Source organism: Nicotiana sylvestris, chromosome 8 (genome assembly GCF_000393655.2).
Source record: "Nicotiana sylvestris chromosome 8, ASM39365v2, whole genome shotgun sequence".
Lineage (NCBI taxonomy): Eukaryota > Viridiplantae > Streptophyta > Magnoliopsida > Solanales > Solanaceae > Nicotiana > Nicotiana sylvestris.
Window position 1 is genome coordinate 67088510 of NC_091064.1, and position 27003 is coordinate 67115512.

The 27003-nt window shown below is 36.2% G+C and overlaps 1 long non-coding RNA gene across 1 annotated transcript; it reads left to right on the forward strand.

Moving 5' to 3' along the window:
• Positions 1–5445: 5445 nt before the first annotated feature.
• LOC104243243 (uncharacterized) lies at positions 5446–23250 on the forward strand. Its single transcript, XR_011401724.1, has 3 exons — positions 5446–5933; positions 22479–22537; positions 23199–23250. It is a non-coding gene; the product is annotated as an uncharacterized lncRNA (long non-coding RNA).
• Positions 23251–27003: the final 3753 nt, after the last annotated feature.

The window sequence follows — 27003 nt, forward strand, 5'->3', positions numbered from 1 at the left end:
AAAAGTTGTGGTAGACTTCATGCACTCTAATATCATCTGCCGTTTCGGTATTCCTGCAACTATCATCACGGATAATTCTGCAAACTTGAATAGTCACTTGATGAGGGAGATATGTGAGCAGTTTAAGATCACGCACCAGAATTCTACTCCTTATCGTCCCAAAGACAATGGTGCTGTCGAAGCAGCAAACATGAACATCAAGAAGATTCTGAGAAAGATGATCCAAAGTTCCAGGCAATGGCATGAAAAGTTGTCATTTGCACTGTTAGGATATCGCACAACTATGCGCACATCAGTTGGAGCCACTCCGTATCTTTTGGTTTACGACATTGAAGCCATGATACCCGCAGAAGTTGAAATCCCTTCTCTTCGGATCATTGTTGAAGCTGAAATTGAGGACAGTGAGTGGATCAAAACCCGTCTAGAACAGTTAACCCTGATCGACGAAAAGTGAATGGCCGCAGTCTGCCACGGGCAGTTGTATCAACAAAGAATAGCCAAAGTGCGGCCTAGAAACTTTGAAGTAGGGCAACTCGTTTTGAGGAGAATTTTCCCTCACCACCAGGAAGCAAAAGGAAAGTTCGCTCCTAATTGGAAAGGCCCAAACATTATCCGAAAATTGTTGTGGATACCAGTTCGGCTCGAGGAGCCATTTCCGGTCCTGCTGTGCCTGGAGTTTTTTTGTGGCTTTGCAGTAGAGCAATCGCCAACTGTTGTGCCTGCAATATTTCTGTAACGACCCGACCGGTCGTTTTGAGCTCTAGCGCGTCGTTCAGCAGTTGGAAATCATGAACAGCTTCATGTCAGGTATATTGACTTGTACGTATGGTCGGAGTTGAATTTCGGGAAATTCGGAGTCAAATTGGAAAGAAACTTTTCATTGCGGTAACTTTAAGTTGAAGAAAATGGCTAAGAATGGAATTTTGAGTAAACGACCTCGGAATTGGGATCTAAAAGTTCCAGCATGTTCGTATGATGATTTCGGACTTGGGCGTATGTCCGGATTTGGTTTTGGATAAACCGTGAGCATTTCGGCGTATATTGTGGAAGTTAGTATTTTAGAAGAATTTCATAAATTTGGGTTGGAAGGCATTTCATAGTTATAGATGTCCGTTTGGGATTCCGAGTCTGGGAATAGCTCCGTATGGTGATTGTGGAGTTGGGAGCGCGATCGGAAGTGAATTTGGATGTCCGGAGGTCATTTTGAAGTCATTTGGCTAAATATAGAAATTTGAAGGTTTTTGAGAAAATTCGACCGGAAGTGGAAATTTTGATATCGGGGTCGGAATGCGATTCTGAAAGTTGTTGCAAGTCTGTAATGTCGAATGTGACTTGTGTGCAAAATTTGAAGTCATTCGGACTAGTTTTGGTAAGGTTTGAGACACTTAGTCTCTTTTGAGGAAGCTTAAGTTGGAAAAGTCAACCGGATATTGACTTATATGTTAGAGGGCTTGAAATGCGAATTTTATGGTTCGGATAGCTTCGTTAGGTGGTTTGGAACTTAGGAGTGTGTCCGGAATATTTTTGTGATGACCGGTGTAGAATTAAGCTTGAATTGGCAAAGTTAGTATTTTGGCGAATTCCGGTTGATAGGTGAGATTTTGATCTGAGGGTCGGAATGGAATTCCGAGAGTTGTTGTAGCTTCTTTATGTCATTTTGGACTTGTCTGCAAAATGTGAGGTCATTCGGACGTGGTTTGGTTGGGTTTTTTTATCAAAAATGGAATTTGAAAGTTCTTGAGATTCATAGGCTTGAATCCGATGATGATTTGATGTTTTGATGTTATTTTGGGTGTTCCGAAGATTGGGACAAGTTTGAATGATATTGTGGGACATGTTGATATATTGGTTAAGTTCCCGAGGGCCTCGGGTGGATTTCGGAAGGTTAACGGAATGGAATTCGGACCCAAAAAGAAAAGAAAAAGCTGCTACAATTTCTGCTGCTAAGCTGTCTTTGGACAGCAAATGTGCAGTCGTGCAGCGTACTTCGGAGGCCTATATCGTTTGATCTACAAGGAATTGTGAGATGATTCAAACACAAAGGTTGTAGCCCTTCGTGTCTAGTTTCCAGAAAGCTAAGGAAATCGTAATTTGGACATCTTTAGAGAAAGTTATGATCGATTGAAGATGACTGGTGGAGCAGTTTCTCCAGAATTTTCGGATTTCATGGAGCCGACTTTAGAAGCTCATATCTCGGGATATATAAAAAGTTATATGGTGTAAAACCTATCAAATTAAATATCTTCGAGTCTAGTTTCTAAATCTTCAAACCGTTTATAATTTGGATATTCATACAAGACGTTATTGGTGTTTAAACAGAAGGTGTCCGATAAGGGAAAATTTTAATAGGATGTACAACTTGTATAGCACAAGTGCAAGGTACAACTCGACGAAGCACGGACAGATTCCTTAAACACGGATTTGGCTTATTTCTTTCATTTCTTTCATTTGGCTTGGATGAGAGAATTTCAAGGGGGATTTTATCAAGCATCAAAGGTGAGTTGTTTCTACTTATTTCCAAGTTAAATACAAGATTATATGTGAATTAGAACATGAAAATCAGTAGAAAAGTGGGGTTTTAGGGCTTGTGCTTTTAAGATTTTCTAGGGTCGATTTGAAGGGTCAAACGAGCTCCGATTTTTGTGTTTTTTATATGTACGGACTCGTGAGAGGACGAAGAACATCTTGGTATAAAAATTTCTGAGTTTTAAGACGTGGGCCCGGGACTTGAGTTTTGTCAAATTCGTGAATTTTGATATTTTTCGATTGCTTTCGATTGGGTATTGTCCCTTTAGCATAATGCGACATATTCGTTGTGATTTTGGGCAAATTCGACGCACGTGGAGGCCAATTCGAGGGGCAAAGGCGTCGCAAGCTAAATAAGTAGCCGGTTTGAGGTGAGTAATTTATGTAAATGATGTCCTGAGGGTTTGCAACCCCGGAATTTCACATCGTAACGCTATATTGAGGTGACTTGCACGCCGGATAACGAGAGTGGGGTAGAGCACCATTGGGTATTGTGACTTAATCCGTCCCGAGAGATGTTTTTACCGTATTTTCTACTTGGATTTAATCGTTACATTTAGGTTTCTCGCCAATTATTTGAATCCTTCAAGGATTGACATCACTGTTTTCGCATACATGCATATCATTTGATCTCAGTCCAAGGTTTTAAATACTGTTTTGCAAACTCAGCCATCTTTCTAAGATTTGAAAACTTAAATGATATTTCGGGGTAGAGCACCATTGGGTATGGACTGAGCATGGATCGGGCTGCGTGCCGCAGCAGTGATTTGAAACAGTGGTAACAATGACACTGTATGATGTGACTTGAAACAGTGGTAACAATGGCACTGTGTGATATAAATTGGTTAGGTAACAATGACTGACCAGGACTTGATTGATGCCACGAGATGGCTTGTTATTGCGCTTAGGCTGTAGGAGCCCCTCCAGAGTCTGTACACACCCCCAGTGAGCGTCGTCGACGATAAATAAATATGGATGGCTCGGGCTGCACGTCGCAGTGGGTACTAGAGGGTACCGTCATATGCATTGCATTACACTTATGCATTTATTCCTCATCTGCATTATCCGCCATAATAATTATGTGCTCTTATTTCATTGATTGGTTGCTTCATACTGTTCTGAGCCTGAGGGGTGATACTGTTCTGAGATACTAAGCCCGAGGGGCTGATACTATTCTGAGATACTGAGCCCAAGGAGCAGATTTCTACTTATTATTTTGATACTGAGCTCGAGGGGCAGATTTCTACTTATTATTTTGATACTGAGCCCGAGGGGCAGATTTCTACTCGTCATTTTACTGCCAAATTACCTTTTTTTTACTGGTTTTAAAGAAATTTCACATGATGTTTCACTGAATTGTTATTTTAAATGATTTCACTGCTTCTGTATAGAGTGTTATGTGCCTTAACGTGTTTTCTTACCCTCAATTATTATTTATATTTATTACTCACTGGGTCGGAGTACTTACATTACTCCATGCACCATGTGTGCAGGTACAGATATTCCTGAGGCATAGAGCGAGTTTTCTGCTGTTCAGTTTTCATCGGAGTTATCGAGGTAGCCGCATGGCATTCGCAGACCCGTTTTCTCCCTTATCTTCTGTATTTATGATATCTTCATATGTCGTTCCTAATTCCATACCTTGTAGAATTTTAGTAAACTCTGTAGTAGCTCATGACTTGTGACACCCCGGTTAGGGCTGAGTTGGGTTGGATTTTCGTATTTTATCTATACTTTCCACTATTGGATATTATTAAACCATGTTTATACTATAATTGTGTTAATTAATTGTCTTAAAAGGATGAATTGGGTTGAATGACTGACCTTGTCTTCATGAGAGGCACCATCACGACCAAGTTCGGGAATTGGGTCATGACAATTTCAAAAATGACTTGAAGGCTAACCTCTCGTTCCTCCTGAACCGAGGTTTTCTGAGCCTCTTGTTGGTGTTCTTGGCGTATACTCCTGTTGGTGGGGGAGCTTATGTCGACGCGTTGGGCGTTGTGTGAGATCACGTCTACGGGAATCGGTTCTGGTGCATCCTCAGGGTTTCGTGGTGGTACACCAATACATGGAACAACTACACCATTCTCCCCATGGTCCTCAAGACTGTTGTTTTCATGCACGTTCACTGAGTTAGACATTTTGACCTGAAATTAAAGATTCTTGGACGAGAAAAAGTCTGAAAGATAACTTACATTACGAAGTAAACCAACAAGAAAACAATCACTATTATTTTTAGCCCCACGGTGGGCGCTAAACTGTTTACCTTGAAAATGGTAATTACAATTAGATTTGATTTTGTGGTTCTAAAAATACGTGATCTATTTTTATGCTAGTTGTTAGGCAATAGATGCTAAGTATTGTGAGCACCTAATTTTTGTTCTACATGAAAATGACTCCTAAAAATAAACCAAAAATAATTTTTAAGGAATTTTAGAAGTTTTTCTTTATTTATTTGCATTTCATGCATTTTTAATATTTTTAAATCATAGAAAAATGATAAAAAAAATATCACTTTTTAATTTCATGTCATCTTAGGTCCAATTTGCATCTAGCAATTAATTTTATTAAGAAAAATCACAAACAATGATCATTTTTTACATATTTAGCTTTTAGTCTTTAAAAAGTAGTGTTTCTATTTAGTTTTAAGTTAATTAGTTGTTTTAATAGATAAACAATTTTAATTTTTACAAATTAGATTGATTTAGGATTTTATTAGATTGTAAAATCAAAGAAAAAGAGAAAAAAAAATTGATTTAGTCTTTCTACCCCAAAGTTAATTAGCCCCAAATTCATGACCCAAATCCCTTCAAACCAAAAACATTGAGTTCATACTCACTCCGCATTTGACCTAACCTAATTCCTACCGTTATAAAATAATGTTAACCCCTAAAATCAAGGAATAGAACTTAATTCCCAAAAAATGAAAAGAAGGCAGCGGCAAATCCTCTGAAAAATCCATCTCCATCGTCATTTTTTGACAAGGAGGAAGCCAGCGAAAGGGCATAAGATGAATCGGGTGCAAGCCCTCTTTCTCAACCAAAGAGCACTCTAAAACTAAATCGAAAATACTCCAAACAACCAACAAAAACCAGCTTGAAACCAATCTCTTCCGCTAGCAACAAACAACCTCTATTTACAGAAGCTACAATCAAGTAAGCACAATTAGTCTCCTTAATGTATTCTCTTATGACAACAGCCGTATTGCTCAGATCTCTTCATCACCGTGACATAGTTACCTCTTCTCGTTCTGCTTGTAAAACTTAGAATTCGAGGTCGTCAGTGTTTTCCGTTCGCTAGCTTCAGTTCCGGTCTAGACGAAGAAGGAAGCAGTTGTGTTCCCTCGGTGGATAGTGGATTTGGTGACTAGATGTACAGGAGTACCATTTATTTGAAAAGATGAGGTATATTCTTTTACCTCAATTTTTAAACTTCACGTTTTTTTTTGTTTGAAAAAATGAGGATATACATGATTTGTTTGCTGGTTGTGTCATACTCTACATTTGGTTAAGATATTATTTTTCGTTCTTCTTTTTGTGTTGCAAATGAGAATGAAGCTTTGTTTCTTAGCATGAGCATATTAGTTAGTTTAATTTAATTTTCTTTATTTATGTGTTTATGCCTTATCATCATTGAGTTAGTATATTAAATTGTACTTCTTAACTTGAAATTTAGACTATCTAGAAAGTATGGAATGGACCAGGTGATTGTTGGTTGTAATTTGTTAAGGTTCTAGATTTCTTGAAAACAAATTTCAAAGCAAATATTGGAATAGGCACAATAGATTTTAAACGTGCGCACCATTTCATTAATTTTGAGGTTTTCATTTCTTTTTGTCATTTTAGTCATTTAGGCCATGCATTTGGGTTGAATTTAGTTGGTCCAGCTTTTTCTTAAATCTAACATATAGGACAATTCTCCATAGAATAACTTACATACACCTAGTATATTTTTAAGCACGCTTTTAATAAATCATCGTGATTATGTTTACGTTCGCGTAACATAATTGCGAATTTGATTCTAAAAAAAAGACTCGAGGGATGCGTTCGCGCAACTTCAATCAAACTTTTCTTAATAAAATAAACAAAGCGTCATTAATTGTGGACACGTTCGCATGACATGATTTTTGACGCGCCAAGGAAAATGAGTATACGTACGCGTAACTCAATTCTTTAATTACTAATAAATCAAGTGATTAAAAGCGGTAAAAGGTAAATGCATATAGATCCTAAAATGAGTAATTAGAATTCCTTACTTAGAATTTCTGGTTCGCAGACTTTTAAATAAAGTCAAAAACTTCCTCGATTTGGGATTTAAAATAAACCGGTGACTTGGGACACCAAATAATTTATTCCAAGTGGCGACTCAGATAATTTAATTAATCTCATTTCAATTAATGTCACTTTAATTGAAAAAACTCTCATATACCCTCGGGTGTGTAAAAGGAGGTGTGACAGGTATGAGACTAAAAAATAAAATAAGAACATGAAAGCAATATGTTTAAGCAAACCGAGTGGCTGAGAATCGGGGCCTCGATGCCGAGCTCGATACTAAGCTATGGACAACCGACGAAGGACTAACAGTTTTGAGAGCTTTGATGAAGGCTCTTTATGATCAATAATCTATACTATATTAAAAGCACGAAGACCCTTAGCGAAATGTCGATCGCCTTTTTTACCCTTTAAAAACATATTTTACATTGGACAAAATTATAAAATAAAAAAACTTTCCCCATATTTAGGAGTTCTAAATTAAAAAAATTTAATATAATTTAGTGTTTGATATCTTCTCCTAATAAGAATACAATATATTAAGACATAAAAGAATACAAAAAAAGTAGGAGGAAATTTTTTTGTTTGTTTCCAACAAGGAAAATTCACGTTTTTGTGTGATATTTTTTATTCTTTGTCCTTGTTTAATCATAAAGACCAATTTTGCCTTTATTTTTCTTTCATATGATTTATTTGTTGTTTTAAAAACTTAAATCATAAGTATTTTCTTAGAAGCTTGGTTGTTAAATTCGTTAAAATTTACTACGACGTTAGGTTTTGAAATAGTAATTATTGTTGAAAAATAGTAATCATTAATTTGTGATAAAAAAATTAATTATCATAATTTAATTTACAGAAATACCTAAATTACCTCAATGCATATGTTAAAATAAATAAATGGAAAAGGACTTTTATTTTTTGGTAAAAAAGAACCTAATATTATTACTAAGAAAGTTTGTTACATAATTTAACTTTTAAACATGAATTAGTTACTAAACTCATCTTATAGCTAATAGGATTTTTTGTAATATATAACTGATTCTGTCACTAAGTAGGATAGCGATGAATTTTATTATTTAACTACATAATTTATTTGTCGCTAATTTTTTTCTCTTTGTAGTTAACTTGTCTTAGAATACATGGTACCTAGATGACTATTTTGATATGAAATTAATATAAAAGAATGACATTTAACAAAAATATGAAATTTATTTTTGTTAAAATAAATTCAGTCACTTATTTTAATTCAAAAATAATATTATATAAATTTTTAAAAGTTTTATACTCATTTAGATAGGTTACACGCGCAACGCGCGTACTTTAAGACTAGTGAGCAATAAATGAAGAACAATTAATAGAACATAGTAAATGTAAGCAATAAACGTAAATAATAGAATCAAGGGAGAATGTGTTTAAGTTAGAGAGCAGATAATGTTCTTGTTCTTGTATTGAATGTTGTGTTTTGTTACAAAATGACAAGGGTCCCCTTTATATATGAGGGAGAATCCCAACATAGTACATATGTATTTATTACAAAGATATGAGGTTGGTACAGACATTTAATATCACGGTACGGGCTTGAACTAGTCTAATAGACTTTGTTAGCTTTAATCACGTGCCTTGAAAACTTCCCGTTTGTCCATCATAGTTTTTGATTTGCACTACCTCGAGGTCGATCATTAAGAACCCTCGGGGTCGAACCTCGAGCTGGGTCTTGAGGCTTCAGGGGCGGTCTCACGAAATGCCATAATGATCATAAAATCGGATCCTTTTATTTTTACCGTATACAACACGCATCTACGAAATGAACTATACTTTTCACGCCAGGTCATCACTCAAGAGAGTATTAAATTCACTTAAGTTTAGAATAAGGAGGTAAAAGAACGCCCGTAAAATTTAGGTGTGTAAGTAATTTTTCGGACAAGTTTAACAGGTACTTTATGCATTTTCTCAAATTCAAACATCAAATCCATGCAAAATATTCTTCTTTTGAAAATTCTTAATCTTGACATATTTAATTATATATGTCTTTGTCATTCCATTCTACGTTGTCTTCGAACATTATTAATTTTGGGCAAAATACATAGGTTACCCCCTGAGCTATGGACCAAATCCCTATTATACACTTTTTGCGGACGAAAATTATCTTACACACTCAATCATTTCAGAGTGTCCCTAAAACACACAACTTTTTTCTTGACCAGTTTTTCAAAACATGTGTAATATCACGCACCAGTCATACAACGACACGTGTCATTAACTTAAAAAAATGAAAAAGAAAAAGAAAAACAAACCCCACCCAATTTTTTTTAACAAAAAGCAAAAATGGAAAGAAACTCATCTCCTTGAGGCTTTATCGTGCCTTCAATCAGAGCTTTTCAGCTCATATCTCTTTCTTTATCAACATTTCTCTTTCATTTTTCATCCATTAACATACACATATTCAAGAAAAAATTATAGATAGATGAAAAATATAACCTAGTTTTCACCGTCCCATCACCATTACTCACCTTCCACAGCCTTCTCGGTATCTCCATTGTCACCGACCACCAAAGAACTCAGACCTCCACCTTACAATTCAAACAAAAGAAATAGAAGCCCTAAACAACTGGTCCTACCTTCTGATGCATTTTTTTTGTTGAAAATTTTTCAGATATAACAAGTGGGTTTTCTCCATGGCTGCCCCATTGAAAAGGAAAAAAAGAAGAGAAGATTCTTCTACATTGTTCTTCTAATCTCACTTGAAGATTTCATTACAAATTCTTCTACACTGTTAAAAATTTCTTCCTGAATCGATTTTTCTAGATATTTTTCCTCGATCTATTACAATTTTAACAGATTTCTTAATTGAAAGTGGATAAAATGGATAGTAAACATCTATATTATCTCCAACTTGAACCAAATTATTTTAGAAAAATAAAAAAAGGAAGATATTGGAAAAGGACAAAAAGAAAATTTATTTAACCGTCGGATAAGTTTTATTAAATCTGAACCCTTTAAATAAAGCATGAGATGTACAGTTTTTATAGTTCAGACGCCTTATTTTGTTTGTAAAACATGCACCTGCCACTTAGATAAAGAGGTGTGTCTTAGGCACAATCTGGAAAGGTTGAATGTGTAAAGTAATTTTCGTCCACAAAAAGTGTGTAACATGGATTTAGTCCATAGTTCAGGGGTAACTTATGTATTTTGCCTTAATTTTGCTATATTTAAATTGCAATCTGGTTTGATATTCTTAATAATGATGGCGAAAGTATTCTAGGTTGCGTTTTTCAATTTTCTCGATTATAAAATTTCAGCTACCTCAATATATAATTGGAGTCGTTTTCGAAAATTAAATAAAAGTTTGGCAAACATCACAATTCATATACATACAAAATTTATCGTCATTGTACAATTCCGAATAATTTCAATCTTGTGATGAACAATAAAAGTAGATGAACAATATTGCAGAGAAAGAGAGAGAGGAAATTCTTATTGAATTTTGGGATGATTTACAATGGGGTAAGACCCCTTTATTTATAGGAGAAAAATGACTTAGCCACAAAGTAAAACTCTCTATAAGATAGACATTCACTCTAAATAGAATTCTATTCATAACACACCCCCTTAAATGTCTACTCGATAAGTAATATGTCTCATTAAAACCTTAACTAAAATAAAACCCAGTGGGAAAAAATTCTAGAAAAGGAAAAAGAGTACACATCTCTAATAATACGTCTTTTGGTTGCCTCGTTAAAAACCTTTCAAGGAAAACCCAGTGGGACAAAACCTTGTAAGGGAAAAAGAGTGCAACGCGCATTAACTCCCCCTGATGAAAGCATCAATTCACATCATTGAGCCTTCGCATCCCGATTTTGTACACTAGCTTCTTGAAGGTTGACGTTGGTAGAGATTTTGTGAACAAATCAGCCATATTATCACTTGAACGAATCTGTTGTACATTGATATCACCATTCTTTTGAAGATCATGTGTGAAAAATAACTTTGGTGAAATGTGCTTTGTTCTATCTCCTTTTATGAATCCTCCCTTCAATTGAGCTATGCATGCTGCATTATCTTCATACAAAATTATGGGTAACTTGTCACATTTCAAACCATATTTGTCTCGAATAAGATGTATTATAAACCTCAACCACACACACTCTCGACTTGCTTCATGAATAGCAATTATCTCAGCATGATTAGATGAAGTAGCCACAATTGATTGCTTAGTCGATCGTCAAGTTATGACAGTGCCTCCACAGGTAAACACATAACCTGTTTGAGATCGAGCCTTGTGTGGGTCAGATAAATACCCAGCATCAGCATAACCAACCAGATCGGGACTGCAATTGTTGCCATAAAATAAGCTCATATCGGTAGTCCCGTTTAGATACCACAATATGTGTTTGATTTCATTCCAATGTCTCCTTGTAGGAGCAAAGCTATATCTTGCTAAGATATTAACTGAAAAAGTTATGTCAGTCCTTGTAGTATTAGCAAGATATATTAGTGCACCAATTGCACTAAGATATAGTACTTCAGGACCAAGTAGCTCTTCATTCTTTTCTTGAGGTCGGAATGGATCCTTATTCACATCAACTGATCGAACAACCATCGGAGTACTTAATGGATGTGCTCCATCTATATAAAACCGTTTCAATACCTTTTCTATGTAGGCAGATTGATGAACAAAAATTCCGTTTGCCAAATGTTTGATTTGCAAACCAAGACATAATTTTGTCTTTCCGAGATCTTTCATCTCGAATTCCTTCTTTAAATAATCAATTGCCTTTTGGAGTTCTATAGGAGTTCCAATAAGGTTTATGTCATCAACATATACGGCAAGTACAACAAATTCCGATGTTATTTTCTTTATAAAAATACATGGGCAAATGGCATCATTTTTATAGCTTTCCTTTAATAAATACTCATTAAAACGATTATACCACATTCGTCCTGATTGCTTTAGACCATACAACGATCTTTGCAATTTGATTGAAAACATTTCCCGGGACTTTGAATTATTTGCGTTTGGCATTTTAAATCCATCGGGAATTTTCATATATATCTCATTATCAAGTGAGCCATAAAGGTAGGCGGTAACCACATCCATTAAATGCATGTCAAGCTTTTCATGGACAGCAAAACTAATGAGATAGCGGAAAGTTATAACATCCATAACGGGTGAATATGTCTCTTCATAATCGACACCAAGCCTTTGTGAAAATCCTTGTGCAACAAGGCGTGCCTTATATCTTTGTACCTCATTTTTCTCATTTCTCTTGCGTACAAAAACCCATTTATAGCCAACAGGCTTAACACCATTAGGTGTTTGGACTACAGGCCCAAAAATTTCACGTTTTGCAAGTGAATTCAATTCTGATTGGATTGCTTCTTGCCATTTTGGCCAATCAAGTCTTTGTCGACATTCTCCAATAGATTGAGGTTCAAGATCCTCACTTTCTTGCATAATGCTAGATGCAACATTATATGCAAAGACATAATCCACCACTATATCCACTCGATTCAAATTTGTCTCAATATCGATTGGATTTATTGATAGTTCCTTATTTTCTTGAGTCTCGGGCTCAGTGGTTTCCTCATGAATCTCAGAATTTATTAAATCGTGGATTTCTTCGTAAGATTCTTTCGTGGTGTCATTTTGATCATTTGTTTTCCTTTTTCTGGGATTTCGATCCTTAGAACTTAATGGTCTACCACGTTTTAGGCGTGCTTTAGACTCATTAGCTATGACACTAGAAGATTGTCTAACTGGGACATCAATACGGATTGGAACATTCTCTGCAGGGATATGTGATTTGTTATCCTTTTCAAATCCGTAAATGCATCTGGCATTTGATTTGTTATTCTCTGCAAATGGATAATCTTTTGCACCTCTTTTTCACAAATAGAGGCACGTGGATCAAGATGAGATAATGATGAATTTTTTCACAAAATTTCCCGTTTGGTTTCACCAATTTCTCCGCCTAATTTTGGGAAAAGTGTCTCATCGAATCGACAGTCTACAAATCTAGCAGTGAATAAATCCCCCGTTAATGTTTCAAGATAGCGAATAATGGAGGGCGATTCAAACCCAACATATATTCCTAACCTTCTCTGCGGACCCATTTTGGTACGATATGACGGTGCTACAGGCACATATACTGCGCATCCAAAAATTCTTAAATGAGATATATTAGGTTCATGACCCAAAACTAATTGCAACGGGGAATATTTATGATAATTTGTCAGTCTGAGACGAACTAGCATTGCTGCATGCAAAATGGCGTGACCCCAAACAGAAGTGGGCAGTCTCGTTTTCATGAGTAACGGTCTTGCTATCAATTGCAGACGTTTAATTAAAGACTCTGCAAGACCATTTTGAGTGTGAACATGAGCTACAGGATGTTCCACGTTTATCCCAATTGATAAGCAATAATCGTTAAATGCTTGGGATGAAAACTCAGCAGCATTATCAAGTCTAATAGATTTAATTGGATTATCGAGAAATTGTGCCCGTAATCGAATTATTTGTGCCATTAATTTTGCGAACGCGAGGTTGCGAGATGACAATAGGCACACATGAGACCATCTAGAAGATGCGTCTATTAAGACCATAAAATATCTAAACGACCCACTAGGTGGGTGAATAGGTCCACAAATGTCCCCTTGTATACGTTCCAAAAATGCAGGGGACTCAATTCCAACCTTTGTTGGTGATGGTCTAATAATTAACTTGCCTTGATAACAAGAAGTGCAAGAAAATTCATCATTTAAAAGAATCTTTAAATTCTTTAATGAATGCCCATTTGAGTTTTCTATAATTCGTCTCTTATCATAATTGATCCAGGATGTCCCAATCGATCATGCCAAAGTATAAAAGTATTGGAATTAGTAACCTTTTAGTTTACGGTAGAATGTGCCTCAATTGCACTAATTCTTGTCCAATACAGGCCACAAGATAAAGATGAGAACTTTTCAATAACCCTCTTTTGGCCAGAGACATTCTTGGTAATGATGAGGTATTCAAGATTATTCTCATCTATTGTCTCAATATGATATCCATTTCGACAGATATCTTTAAAACTCAACAAGTTCCTCTTGGACTTGGAGGAGAACATTGCATTCTCTATAATAAGTGTTGTTCCCTTAGGCAGGGTTATAGTAACTCTTCCAGAGCCTTCAATTAATTTACTACTACCAGAAATTGTAGTAGCATCTGCCTTACACATACTTAAATGAGAGAAATATTTCTTCTCTTTGAATATTGTATGTGTCGTACATGAATCAATTAAACAAATATTTTACAATTGAACTTTGATCCAAGTTTGCTTTGTGGAATATCCATATTTGTTTCCCATAGGTTGACATACAAAAAATATATATGAATAAATATAAGTATTTTCAAAGATAAAGGAAAAGTGAAGTCAATAACTCAATAATGACTTATAATGTAATTTCGAGCAAACTTTGTTTATGATACGAACAATTACATAGCAAAAAAAATAATATAATTATGCCTTTCATTGAATGACTTAATAGTCTTGCACAATAGGAAAATAAAGACGAAATTGGATCAAAAAATATACTCATTGACTTGTTCAATTAATGTGTCAGATTTAATCAAACTGGCATACACTAATTTAGGAATGAATTATGATTAATTGATTGAGAGGAAATCCGTATTGGTGTTTGTGACATAACCAAGTTTTGTTTATGAAAGAAACTGTAATGGTTCACATGAACATGTGCCTTTTGTGTGATGCTGAAATTTTTTTCGTACAATTAGCAACTTAGCATGTCAGTTGCGAAAAAAAATAAAGATTTGAATTTCCTTGGAAAAACATTTAAGTAGCCTTCACATAACCTCTTGGTTATTTGCAAATCATAACGTTACTTTAATATAAAAAAAATATATTAATCTTTAAAATTAAGAAAATTGAAACATTGTTTAAAACGAATACTAACACTATTCCATAAAATAAATAATATGGATTGATACTAATGACTACTACTCATGTAAAGAATTATCATTACATAATGTTTATTCACTAACTAATACAAATAAGCAAAATAAAAATAAAATCAAACTACTCAATCTTCTTTAACCACAGATCCATCACTGATCAAGCGGTCTATTTTTCCATCACGACGCTCAAAGAAATCTGCCACATTCAAGTGGGTGATGTCAAAATCATTGTCAGAGACAAAATTGGCTTCAGGGCCTTTATTCTTTAGAGATGCTTGATAAAGCTCAACCAAATGTCTTGGTACACGACAAATATTTGCCCAATGCCCTTTTCCACCGCAACGATAACATTCAGTTTCTGAACCATTTGCCTTTGGCTTCTCATCTTTTCCTTTCCACTTTTGGTGATTATTTTTCTTTGGAGGGTGATTAACACCAGGAAAATTTCTTCCTTGTCTACGACCACGTCCACGACCACGACCACGACCATAACCACGAATAGAGTCACGGCCTTTTCCACGCTTAGCATAATAGGAATACACCTCATCCACTTCAGGCAATGGTGTAGACCCAGTGGGTCGATTTTCGTAATTTCTCATGAGCAAGTCGTTATTTCGCTCAGCCACAAGGAGAAGAGAAATCAAAGTACTTCTTGAAACCTTTCTCTCTGTATTGCTATTGCAAGACCATATTGGAGGCATGAAACGTTGTGAACGTTTTTTCGAGCATATCATAATCAGTGATAGTATCTCCACAAAGTTTCAATTTAGAAGTAATTCTGAACATTGCAGAATTATATTCAGAAACAAACTTAAAGTCTTGGAGCCTCAGATGAGCCCAATCATATCGTGTTTGTGGAAGAGTGACCAACTTTAAGTTGTCATATCTTTCCTTTAAGTCATTCCACAAAATAAGTGGATCTTTGACTGTGAGATATTCTATTTTCAACCCTTCATCAAGGTGATGGCGCAAGAAAATCAAGGCCTTAGCACAGTCTTGAGTGGATGCTTTAGTTTTGTCTTTAATGGCGTCTCCAAGACCCATTGCATCTAAATGGATTTCAGCATCCAACGCCCATGTCATATAGTTCTTGCCCGAAATTTCATGGGCAAAAAATTTTCTTTTCATAATGTCAGTCATAATTAAAAAGAGGAGAAAGTTATACCTTAATCTTCTCAAAGAGCTTCTTGAGACGGTAGAGTCTCGTGCTGATAACGTGTGATGAACAATAAAAGTAGAAGAACAGTATTGCAGAGAAAGAGAGAGAGGAAATTCTTATTGAATTTTGGGATGATTTACAATGGGGTAAGACCCCTCTATTTATAAGGGAAAAATGACTTAGCCACAAAGTAAAACTCTCTACAAGATAGATATTCACTCTAAATAGAATTCTATTCATGACAAATCTATAATTATGTATGTCGTTCTCATTTCACTCTTCCATGTGTGGACTTTTTTAATCTTTGTTGAAGTCGCATATTATATTGAACGCGCATCATCCGGAATAAATTAATTCTCTATTCAATCTTAATTTGATTGTATTACTGTTTGAAATGTCCAACTTTTCATTTTAATATTCATATTTATAAAAATAATGACTTAGAATGCTATCCATGTAACTTCCACTATTTAAAACAATATATAGGCGTCAATGGTCAAATTGCAACAAAAATTAAATTGTTTGACCATCTTCAAACATATCTTTTTCATTACCTCCGTTTTAATTTGTGTAGCTATAAATCATCTCATTAAGGATAAACTGAAAAGTTTAAAATTAAATTGTTTCTAAATAAATATAATATTTTTTGGGGACTGAATTATACAAACGAGAGAATATCACATAAATAGGAACAAAAGAAGTATTATAACTGTGAACGATACTGAGTTGAAACAAAAATCAGGAAACTGTTAGAAGAATAAAGAAATATATAAAATAGTAAAGAATCAGAAATATTTCGAGTCCACAATTTTCTTGTACGTCCTTAAGGAATTTTAACTCCCTCACACGTTGCCAAGGTAATGGATTAAATCCTCCCAGGATAAAATGGAATAAACCTTCCTGCAACAGTGACAATACAAACTGCAGGATACCAACGAACTCAAAGAACGGAGCAAAATCACACTTACGAATTTGAGAGAGAGAGACTGCGAATTAGGATGCAGTATATTCAGAAAGAAAGAAGTTCTAGAGTGTTTTTCGTGTCTGGAAGATGCAGCCTTGCCTCAGAATTTATAGGCAAATATCAGAAGAGGTGTCTGGAAAGGTGCCTTTTTAGAAAATACGCGGCCTGCCGCGATCGCGGCCGAACCGCGGCCAGAGAGCCTCTCTGAATCTGACTGCCACGATTCTACCGCGGTCGCGGCAGAACCGCGGCCAGCGAGGCCCTCTGAACGTTCAGCAGTGATTTGGCATTTAATTAATTATTAAATAATTAAATAAATTTTGTCCAAAAATAATCTTATCGATCGATCATTTGACAAATCCAAATCCAAATCCAAAGCCGAGCGAGCGACGACGACGGCGCGAGGGTTCATTCTCTTCAACTCCTTTTAAGAGCTTTAAGAAGTGAATCTATATATAAGCACATAAATGTGATTGTCCCTCACCAATGAGGGACAAAGTGCAAGACAAAAGTTCACTTCTTCAAATTTTCATTTTCCCTCCATTTTATTTCCCTCCATTTCCAATTCACACTTCTTCTCTTTTAAAGCCCAATGGCTTAAAGTCCAACAATCCCCCACATGAATGGGAATGGCTGTATCAAGAAAGATCATAGATGAAAGCTATGTGATTTTGCAAGTAAGGATTAATTGCATCTGGATAAGTAGGTTTCCCTTTGAACTTTCCGTAGTGAACATATGTCGGATATACTCGGTCAATCGGTAGATTTGATATCTTTGAACCGTCGAACTTTAGTGTATACCTAGACAGCCATATGTCACACAACCAACCCTTAACCGTCTTTTGGTTCTCATTGTTGTGTTCGTTTTAGCCATGAACACCGCCTGGTTTCATAAGTGCGTAGAGAATTGGCCTTACAGAATTCTCATTGAAGCGGCTTCTACTTCACACTTACATAGGTGATTCCTAAACGTGTAATCCTTTAGATTGACACTATTTGATAAATACCTCATCAAACTTAGGTAATCATTAAAGAACGTGTAAATTTCTATCCTTGTTACTGAACATTGTCTTCATCATGAGAATGGACCAAAGTTTTTATTTTGACAATGTTGAACCGGTCAATCATAACTTTGTTTGAGCTCCTTGAACCTAGATCTCGAAACAACCAAAATTCTAGGTAGAGTTACCGCCATGTTGACTTGTCCTCGGCCATAGTCCCATTCCCTTAGATGATTTCTCAACTCCCTCTCTAGTTAAGCCTTTTGTAAGTGGATCCGCAACATTATCCTTTGATCTTACATAATCAATAGTGATAATTCCACTAGAAAGTAGTTGTCTAACGGTATTATGTCTTCGTCGTATATGACGAGACTTTCCGTTATACATAACGCTCCCTGCCCGTCCTATTGCAGCCTCACTATCGCAATGTATGCAAATAGGAGCCACAGGTTTCGGCCAGAACAGAATGTCTTCTAAAAAATTCCGAAGCCATTCAGCTTCTTCACCGGCTTTATCCAATGCTATAAACTCTGATTCCATTGTAGAGCGAGCAATACATGTCTGTTTGGAAGACTTCCAAGATACTGCTCCTCCACCAACAGTAAACACATATCCACTTGTAGACTTTGTTTCTGATGAGCCGGTTATCCAATTAGCATCACTATATCCTTCAATAACCGCAGGATATTTATTGTAGTATAAAGTGTAGTCTTGGGTATACTCCAAATATCCCAGAACTCGTTTCATAGCCACCCAGTGATGCTTGTTGGGATTACTTGTGAATCGACTAAGTTTACTTATTGCACAAGCTATATCGGGTCGTGTACAGTTCATGATGTACATTAGACTTCCCAACACACGAGCATACTCCAATTGAGACGTACTTTCGCCTTTATTCTTCATAAGATGATGGTTTAAGTCAATTGGAGTCCTTGCACTTCTAAATTCCAAGTGTTTGAATTTTTCAAGTACCATTTTCACGTAATGTGATTGAGACAAAGCTAGACCTTGAGGAGTCCTCTGGATTTTAATTCCTAGAATTACATCGGCAACTCCTAAGTCTTTCATATCAAACTTACTAGCAAGCATACGCTTAGTAGCTTGAATGTCGGCAATGTCTTTGCTCATTATTAGCATATCATCAACATATAAGCAAACAATGACTACATGATTTTGAACGTTCTTAATGTAAACACACTTATCACATTCATTAATCTTAAAACCATTTGACAACATTGTTTGGTCAAATTTCGCATGCCATTGTTTGGGTGCTTGTTTTAATCCATAAAGAGACTTAACAAGTCTACACACCTTCTTTTCTTTTCCCGGAACCACAAACCCTTCAGGTTGGTTCATGTAAATTTCTTCCTCAAGATCACCATTTAAGAAGGCTGTTTTTACATCCATTTGATGGATTTGAAGACCATACAAGGCGGCTAACGCTATTAGCATCCGAATAGATGTAATTCTTGTTACCGGCGAGTATGTGTCAAAATAGTCAAGACCTTCTCGTTGTCTAAATCCTTTGACAACAAGTCTTGCCTTGTATTTGTCAATAGTACCATCGTCCTTCATTTTCTTCTTGAAAATCCATTTAGAACCCAACGTTTTGTTACCTGGAGGAAGATCAACCAATTCCCAGGTATGGTTGCTCAATATGGATTCTATTTCACTATTGACAGCTTCTTTCCAATATTGTGCTTCTGAGGAAGACATTGCTTCCTTGAAGGTACGAGGCTCATTTTCTAACAGAAAAGTCAGAAAATCTGGACCGAATGAAGTAGATATCCTTTGACGTTTACTTCTTCTTGGATTTTCTTCATTAGGCATACCATCTGTTATTTCCTCCCGAGGTCGTTTTGACTTTTGGCAGGTCACTTCACTTTCCTTTTTATACGGATAAATAGTTTCAAAGAATTCAGCATTATCTGATTCTATTATCGTATTAATGTGAATCTCAGGATTTTCTGATTTATGAACCAGAAAACGATATGCCTTGCTATTGGTTACATATCCAATAAACACACAATCAACCGTTTTTGGACCTATCTTAACCCTTTTAGGTTTAGGAACTTGTACCTTAGCTAAACACCCCCACACTTTGAAGTATTTCAAGCTAGGCTTCCTTCCTTTCCACTTTTCATAAGGAATGGACTGTGTTTTACTATGAGGTACACGGTTGATTATCCGGTTAGCTGTAAGTATAGCTTCCCCCCACAAGTTTTGTGGTAAGCCAGAACTTATTAGCAATGCATTCATCATCTCCTTCAATGTTCGATTCTTCCTCTCCGCAATTCCATTAGATTGTGGAGAGTAAGGGGCAGTTGTTTGGTGAATAATGCCATTTTCCAAACAAATTTCTTCAAAAGGAGATTCATATTCGCCACCCCTATCACTTCTTATCATTTTGATCTTTTTGTTTAGTTGCGTTTCAACTTCACTCTTGTATTGCTTGAAAGCATTAATTGCCTCATCTTTACTATTAAGTAAATAAACATAGCAGTATCTCGTGCTATCGTCAATAAAAGTAATAAAATACTTTTTCCCACCGCGAGATGGTGTTGACTTCATGTCGCAAATATCTGTGTGAATTAAGTCTAAAGGACTTGAATTCCTTTCAACGGACTTATAAGGATGCTTAGCATACTTTGATTCCACACATATTTGACATTTGGAATTAATGCAATCAAATTTTGGCAATACTTCTAGATTTATCATCTTCCGCAATGTTTTGAAGTTTACGTGACCTAAACGCGAATGCCATAAAGTGTTTGACTCAAGTAAGTAAGAAGAAACATTCACTTTATTGATAGGAACTGCTATTACATTTAGCTTAAAAAGGCCCTCATTTAGGTAACCTTTTCCTACATATACATCGTTCTTACTAAGTACAACACTATTAGAAACAAAAATACATTTGAATCCATTCTTGACAAGAAGTGAGGTAGACACAAGATTCTTGCGAATTTCTGGAACATGGAGGACTTGATTTAGAGTCACTATTTTTCCCGATGTCATCTTCAACGCAATCTTTCCAACTCCTTCAATTTTGGCCGTAGATGAATTTCCCATGAAGATTGTCTCGTCGGTGTTACACCCCAAGTTTTCATACGTGAGAGTACATCGTAAGTCATTGATGTAAGCTCGGAAATGAGATTCTATTTGGAAGAAAATAAAGTAAGTTAATAATGTTACCTTGGAGGTTACAAATATTTAAGATCATGAATAACGATTACCAAGAGGGTTGGAAATCTTAGAAGCTAAACCAATTGAAGAAAATAAGTTTCGTCGAAAGTCGACAAGTTTCGAATGTTATAACATGTACTTTGGGGTGAGACTAGGGTTATTAACATGATAAGGAGGTTATTCTATGAGTTATTTTAGTCGTATGATATTCATTTTCTACATTTTGAAGGCAAGCAAGTTGTGGAACAAGAGTTGGCAAAGGTCATCACAAGTTACATTCATAAATTTGCTGAAATTTAGGTCAAATGTATCTGAGCATTTCTCCAAATATACTTGGAATAATGGGGTGTTCTACCTACCAAATTGAAGGTCTACGAGTCTAGTTTCTAACGCATTAAACCGTTTGTCAATACGATATCGGAGTAGAGAGATATTTCCATTTTCGCGAGACCGCGCAAGCAGCTCCCAATGGGACCCACTTAGGCGGTGGTTGACCTACTTCAATTTATAAACGATTTGGACGCCTATTTTTGCTCATTTTTCAACTAAAGTTCGTCTCCAAACTTCTCCTAACCCTCCTAAACATATATCACAAGGGTTTGAAGTGATTCCAAAGTGATTACACCATATTTCAACATCAAAACTTAGTTCTAGTGAAGAACAACACCTCTTTGAGGTTGTGTTGTCATTGAGGATTGTTGTGGGCTGTATTTGGATGAAATTCCAAGTTGTTGCTGCTGTATAAGGTGAGTATAACAACCTACTAATTGTGCTTAAGCTTGCTTGTATGTTGGTTAAGTTGTTAGGATGATAAACTATAAGATAATACTTGGACTAGCTTAAGTCACTTCTATGGTGTTGTATTGCTATTAAGGGTTGTTGTAAAATGAATATAACTTGGATTTTGACTTGAAGTTACTGTAGGAGGTATGTATATTGTGTTCTTGCTTGTACCTAAGGTTATCTTGATATTGATTAAGTTAAATGGATGGGCTAGACCTGAACTAGTGAATAAAGTTGCTAGTTGGGGATAGTTGAAGTTGTGGATTATTTTCGTTGTTATAAATATATGGTATAAGGCTGGAATCATTGATTAATGACTTCATTATCAAGTTAATGATACTTTTATGTTGAAGTAAGAAGTCTATAAGGATTGATAAGGGGTATACGGATTCCAATCGGAGTTTGCCGCTCGTCGTAATGTAGTTGTGACTTGTTGTGGTTATATGGTGTCTTGATATTGATAATTATGTATTGATGGATTGCTCTGGTCATTGTTGTTGGTATATGGTATTGGAGGAGGCCCTTGTTACAATGGAGATGCTGCCCAAATTTACGTAAACGAGCTACTAGCTTAAGTTATAGACTTAGCCTTTGCTCAGCACTGATTTTGAATCTCCTTATACTATGATAGATTGAGTTGACTTGTTTGAAGAGTTGCTTGGAAGGGATTAAGGACTCAACGGGTTTAAGGTATGTTAAGGCACTTTCTTCTTTCTTTTGGCATGGTCTAAAATGAAATGAACATAAACGATACGCTATTTCATAATGACTCTACTCCTAGCAACTAAGGTTGTCCATGTTGTTCTTTCCTTATAAAATTATTCTAAACAAGTGTGTATGATCCTTAAATCCTACTAAGGTTCATATTGATGGTAGGGATGTCCATAATGTTCTTAAGTCACTCCAAAAGGTTTAGAAGATGATTCCATGAGTCTAGCATGCATTATATATAGTATCTATTTTACTCTACCGAGCCGCGCTATAGTCGGCCGGGTACGGCACCTATTGTGCAACCACTGATCAGTTGGGTTTACCGAGCTCCACGTGGCCGGGTACGATTCTACCGAACCTTATGATGGTCGGGTACGCTTTTACCGAGTCCTCTTTGAGGCCGGGTACGATATGATGATGATGCCCACAGAGGCGAATGTTTTAAAAAGTTTATGTATATATATGTATTATGCATTTCATATCAGTAACCCCCAGAGGCACTCTGATGTTACAGGTTGTATCTCCTTTATCTCTCTCTTTACATTACTGTTCTTGTTTATGCTTTCCTGCCTAACATACTCGGTACTTTATTCGTACTGACGTCCCTTTTGCCTGGGGACGCTGCATTTCATGCCCGCAGGTCCCGATTGATAGGTTGACAGTCCTCCTAGTAGGCTATCAGCTCAGCGAAGGTGTTGGTGCACTCCACTTGCTCCGGAGTTGCCTATTTGGTCAGTATGCTTTGGATATGTATTGATTGATATGGCGGGGCCCTGTCCCGACCTTTATGATTTTATGTACTCTTAGAGGCTTGTAGACATATGTCAGGTGTATGGATAATTGTATGGCCTTGTCGGCCTATGTTTCGAGTTTACTAATGGTCATGTCGGCCTTATAGGCCCGTATGTCACATATATTAGTTTGTATATCATGTTGGGTCTTCATATGTTGACTATTCCCTTATGTTTTATTCTTGTTATCTCAGGACGAGTTTTCTAGCTCATTTACTCATGATAACATGATAAGAAAGATATGTTACGTTGGTACTCGGTTGAGTAAGGCACCGGGTGCCCGTCGCGGCCCTTCGGTTTGGGTCGTGACAGAAGTGGTATCAGAGCAGTTCTGTCCTAGGGAGTCTACAAGCCGTGTCTAGTAGAGTCTTGTTTATGGGTGTGTTGTGCACCACACTTATAAGCAGGAGGCTACAGGGCATTTAGGTCTGTCACTCTTTCTTCTTACTCTAGATCGTGCAGTAGAGCTCAGTTGTAAGAATTCAAACTCCTAAATTCGACTTTAGTCATAATACAACGATACCTACTTCCACAAAGATAGTTGGTAAGAGATTACATGTGGATGTGAAAGAGTTGAGTCAGAGGAACTCGATTTCACATCATACTTATGATGAGTAAATATGAGGTCTTCAACAGATCGTGTGTGTACTAAGATGTGTATGCTTCTTAATAAGGAGCCTTAAGGCAAGGATATCTATTCACGAATATGGTGAAAATCTATGAGGGATTCAGAAGCTAGATACAAGTTTCAACAAGTAAAAGAAGTAAGGTGAAGAGGGGTACAAGGCACCCAGATAATGAAGATTATCAATATTTTCAAATCAGGCAGAGAAATATAAGCATTTTGGTACCTTCATCAATGACAGAGGTAAGTACAATTGGCCACACCCATCTCAGTTATGTTCTATGGGAGCTAACAGATATTATTTAAGAGAAAGATGGGATATCAGGATCCAGTTGGAGTTAGAGTAACCCAAAAATTGTGGATAGGTTGTTATTATTAACCAATGTTTCCGAAAGATGGTACAAATGTGGTAAAAGATATCCTTCTAAGACACCCAGATGGTGAACTCTAGAGTAGTACAATCAGATACGAATACTGGAATATTCAAAAATTTCAGAATATAGGCAGTGGGATCCTAGAAGGGACAAATATTTACCTTAGTATGACTCTAGCCCCGAGTAAAAAAAAAGAATGTTAGGCATTCTAATGAGATGAAGCTAGGGGAGCTTATAGGGAAAGAACTTTTTGTTGAAGTTTTCAGAATAAAGTGATAGACAAAAAGAATATTATCCGGAGAATAAGAAGAAAATAAATGAAGCATCATGAGTAAGATGTGATATAGGGGTGATAACAGTAAATCAAAATATGACACGATGACAGAGTCTATAGTCAAAGTGAAGGAAAATACAAGAGGTGACAAGCCTTAAGGCAATAAAAGAGTATAAGCCATAAAATCATATTTTTATTTCGAGAAATGAGTTGGTGACTTCAACGTGATTACCAGGAGGAAAGGTTAGACCCCAGAGTAATAAAAATCAGTATGGGCTGGTGAACAAGATAAAACCGAACATGAATTAGGGCCCGGAGGATTTGATAATGGTCGACATCGTGATGATTTCAAAGATCGTGCTCCAAACAATAATAGAATAGACAACAGACGAATAACCTTTAAAGGTTATTTAGGAAGTCGCTTACCTAAAGCAAGCACTCTGAGCAGAGTTAATCTTAAGGGACTAAATGTGCCAGTTACCGTAGGTGTCACCTTCGTGCGTAAGAAATTTAGTTATCCCTGGTACAGAAGGTTACCATAAGGTGATTAAGGTTCATTGATAATGTGAAAAGACGCCGAATATGAAAAGGTAAAACAAGTATAGGTAGATCGTCGTAGTACTAAATCTTAGTACTCCCCTGAAGGGGGGAATATGGTGTGATATGGTATTAAGTCGGAGTTAAGCGGTTCAGTTAACTATGGAATGGTAAAGGAAGAATGTGGTAAAAAGGAGAAAGGGATGATGTTGCATTTATTCAGTTCCTGCAGATATGTTGCGAATCCAGAACATTATACAAGCACGACACCGGGGAGAGGCAGTAAAAGTTTCCGGCCAGGATGTTATTGATAAATAAGTATGAATGGACATTTGATACATCTGGAGCTAGTGGTGAGAGATAAGTTAAGACAAAGGATATATCCCAAGAGGGATTATGCAGAATAAATATATATATATATATATATATATATATATATATATATATATATATATATATATATGAGAATGGACCAACGAGTAATTAGTAGTTGATTTAGGAAGAGCCCAGTTATGGCTAGACAAGAGGTCACGGATAAATCAATAGATCATGCAAGATAAATGTAGTGAACTGCAGCATAATGAATTTAGTCTCGCAGATACAAGATCGCAATCATTTGAAAAAAATTCAGATAGGAGTTGAGGCAATTAAAGGTACCACTTTTAAAGGTTTATGAAAATAAGAGAGAGTGTCACTAAGGAGACAATAAAAATTTGAGCTTAGAAGTAACCCTACGAGCACAAAGGCATAAATTTATGTAACTAAGGATTATTATAGGCAAGTAAGAATAACGAAAATTACCTTCGGGTGTACGATATATCAAGCTCGCAACTTTACAAGAGCCAGAAGGTCTCCCTAAGTACTACAATGAAAGACTAGTTGAGGAAATAAGGAAGAAGGTTTCCACCTAAGCATAGTGAGCTAGAGAGTAAATGATCCTGTAACAACAGTCTCACTACAATATTGTATACACTCCATAAGAAAGTGGCACCTATCATGGCTAATGAATGGTAAAAAAAGAAGCTATCAAAGGTGATGTTTGAGATCATATAAGGTACAAGAAATTATAGTATTCGTGGGCAAAAAGGACAAGCCAAGTATTCATGCAACAAGTGATAGAACGACCATCAAAAGTAATTGCTTACATTTAAGGACAACTGAGAAGGCACAAAAGGAAATTTATGGTGCTATCAAGTTAAAGGAAGGTTGGGAGTAGTATAAATAGATCGGTGTAGGTCCTAAGGTAAAGTATTGTAGAGCAACAAGGTTTTAGGTAGATAGGAGTAAGGATATGAAAAGATGAGTGAGAAGGTGACGAGAATATGTATGTCCTCGGGATTAAACCCATCAAAACAAGGGAGCTGATGATTTCCATATGAATAAAAAACTCTATACAGCCTGAATGAACCCAGAGGAGTCTAAGACTAGGTGCATTTAGAAGAGATGGAATGTTGCCCTGGCGGTAGAATAAGGGTGTAATTGTGATAGATAAGAGGATGATTCTTAGGCCTTTGATTGAGTAATGATTTAACGAGAAAGGGATTTCATTAATTGCACGGGATTAGAATACCCCCATAAGATGAATCGCGTTGGGATGCAATGAAATATGGTTATTGAAGTATAGTATTATCCCTAGGTGGATCAGGAAAATCACTTCAGATGTTCCCCAATAAGATGTGAGCCCTAGTGACAGTGTATTACGTAAGAGGTTGCAAGTTATCAGTGATAGATTATAGATCAACATTAAGGTGAATAAACAATAGATGGGTACAAGTTCCAAAGTATGAGATGAGATTTGTTTGTTATTCTTAAGATGAATAAAAATGAGGAAGCACTAAAGGACT